Here is a 3,232-nt window from a genome sequence, read left to right on the forward strand (position 1 = left end):
ACCGCTGACCGTACATCGGTACGTATTCCGTTGCAGCATTCAGGTTATTGAATGCGTGCACTATCCGCCACCCTCCTGTGGCCGAGCTATGTGGGGAGGTTGACTCCCTCACATGACCCGCTTTACGCATATCTGCTCGATTCTACCACTATGCAGATCTCTCAAGAACTAATTGGGTTCTAGGGTTGGTAACTGAGTTATCTCCGAAGTTAACTTTGGAGGCGCATACAGATCAAGAGTATATGCGCCTACTCTTGATCCGTCATTAACCAAGACACTCAATGTCTCGGTTTCTTCCTGGGATTTATCCACAGGCTGCCGGGGGATTAATCCCTCGGGATTTAGAAGTCTAGTAACTTCTACCATTTGAGGGGAATTCTCCTCAAAGACGTGGGTTCTATACCCTCAACGTCTTCCGACTGTTATTGCGCTATCACAGTCAGGTCTTCTACGGTCGACTCTCTACTCGACCTAGGATCATCGTGTTGTCCATTTTAGACAACCGGTATCTTCCTTGAATGTCGCCCGCTAGGCGTACATTCATGTCTCAATCCACTCGGCTTGTTCGAGTGGTGGACCTTCGGCGCTGCCTGTGCCTTTGCACAGCCGCCGGCAGCTGACTTCATAGGGTGATTAGTGATCACGCTGTGATCTTGTGCACTCGTACTAACGACCGTACCACCAGTGAGGCCATCGCACTCACTCGTAGTACATCCACACGCTTGTGGACGCTCCAAGACGTTCATCAGATGGCCATCTGATGAAGAAGTGGTAGGCATCTTTACAAATCCATGCTGCAAGCTGATCCTTGGCTCATATTTCTGAGCCAAGGTAGACCTAGGATGACATCAAATTTGTCATTCAAATCCAGTACGATGGAATCATCATCGTACTGCAAATCTTTTAACGTGAAGTGAAATTTCACTACAAGTTTTATTTCTGTTATCGATGCGCCTGTCGCTAGACGCACCGTCATCCTCGTTGGAAGGATGTCGCGCTCAGCATATTTGAGGCTACGACCCTCTAGCGACTGGTGCCGAATAAAATTATTCGACGCTCCACAGCCACTAGGGCTCTAAGTGACAAATCATTTGTCACTTTTAACTTCAAGGTGATGAGAGATTCCTCACTACCAGGTGCAGAGACACATAATGATTGTGCGTCTGTAGGAACTTTAGTCAAGAGATTTGTAAATTCTCTTGAGGTTGCTGGATCAGTAGGGCGTTGCGCCCCTACTGACCTTGACCATTTTTGGCGGTCCGCCTCACTGTTGCGATTTGGCAACAATGCCGGACTCGCGACCGTTGCCCTTTTTTGGCATTCGGTCCATAATCACGTTCAGTACCTCTCGGTACTGGGCGTGGTGCACTGCACTTAGGAGCGTAGTGTCCTAACTTCTGACAGCGATTGCATCTCTGCAATCTATTGTTGTTCTAAAAGCGAGGTTTCTCGCTTTCAACATAAGAGAGGTCCATAGGTTCTGGACCTCCCAGTTCGCGTCGTCTTGGAGGACGATAAGATGACAAACTAGATTGAGCCTGTCTCCATCTAAAGTCTTCCTGTTCCGCAACGGATATTGCTCCTTCAAGTGTATCCAGTTCCAAGCGGGAGGGGTGGGTTTTAGGGGACCATCCGTAAGACCTTGCATAAACACCGTAATCATGAACTGGGTTGTTCGTGATACAACTCGCTAAGAGTCGTATGTGCTGGGCATAAGCGTGAACATCACGCTTGCTTGCTTGAGTTTCAAAGCGCTGATCGAGCTCTGAAGTCAGCCCTAGGCGGTTCAAACGTCTGTTTGAGTCGGGTTTTAAAAGCCTCTAGCGACCCAAAGACGTATGAGTCGCGCAACTTAAGGCCCAATGCCCAAGTTTTGGCACGACCTGCCAGATTTGATTGAGCGAATGCGACTTGCATTTGCTCGTCGATGATGTGACGTGCCCTTATGGCATCGTTTAATTCGACAAACCATCTCAAGACGGAGTCTTCTTTGACTCCCCTATACTTAGAGATGTCAATCTTTAAGGTTTCCGGATAACGCGTGTGCGTCATCCCAGGTACAGGGGTCTGTACCTGTTATGACCTCAGCAGTTCTGCCTGTTGGGAGCCTTGCTGATTCAGCAAGGCTACTTTTTCCTTTATCCCGTCAAGTTCATGTTGTATGAACTTGGCGATGGTTGAATGGAGGGCATCTCTGTCTTAGTTGGACAGCAATGCCAAGATTGCATCGTTTCCTACGGTCGAACTCATTCGTTCAACCGCACTCTTTTCTATACCACTTGAAAGGAGTAGCTTTCAGGGGAAACGTGATGCGTATTCCTACTATCATCTAACATGTCCATGTTAGATGTGGGAAATATGGGCCTTGGACGGACTACAAAGTGCTATCAAGTGTAACGGGGCACTGCCGACTTGTACTGCTTCAGTACATGCCCACTTCGCATTGCCTCAGTGCGAGTGATGCCTCACGTCACTTCATGTACACTAGTACGTGCAGAGGAGGACTCTCTTTAAACACTTGCATTAAAAAGAGATAATTAAAATCTGTTTTAATATGATTAAGTTCTTCTTGTCTATCTACTTAATACTAACTTAACTATAAACTAATACAAAACATGTACTAAAAGTCTTATCTGTCTTTCTCTTTGCGCACGTCCAGCGCTGACTGGACCGCGGAGAAAGTAGATTTAATGGTCTATATCTACCAATGGATAAGCTTTTAGAATATTTCCATTTAAAGTAATATTCTCCAAATATTATCTACCTTTTAGATAATATATTAATTAACAACCTTCAAGTGTTAATTTAATGAAACGACACACCCCGTTACATGTAAGTTGTAGTTGCATGAAAAATTATTTTATTTGTCGTTAAAGTTAAAGTTGCCTTGAAATCTTCTTAACTTGAAGTTGACTTCAATTCAAAGTTAAAAGAGAAATTTAGGGTTTTAGGGTTTAGGTTTTGGTCTCTTAAAAAAGATATAGTCACCTTCCCTTTAAAAAAGAAATCTATAGAAATATACAAGTGTAACGTACACACGAATCTCAAACGAAATATAATAGTGACATATCCTTTCGGCTGGGAAGCCTTCATCAGTGAGAATCCCACGTGCATTTTCTTGGCTACTTCTAGCCACTCACTTTCAAGCGAGCTTAGAAAAAACGCTTTAAAAATCGATACAAAAGAGCTGTTGTGCCAGAAAAGTAATTCCATACTTATTTACATTTAAATG

Source organism: Bremia lactucae, linkage group LG16, assembly GCF_004359215.1.
Source record: "Bremia lactucae strain SF5 linkage group LG16, whole genome shotgun sequence".
Classification (NCBI taxonomy): Eukaryota; Oomycota; class Peronosporomycetes; order Peronosporales; family Peronosporaceae; genus Bremia; species Bremia lactucae.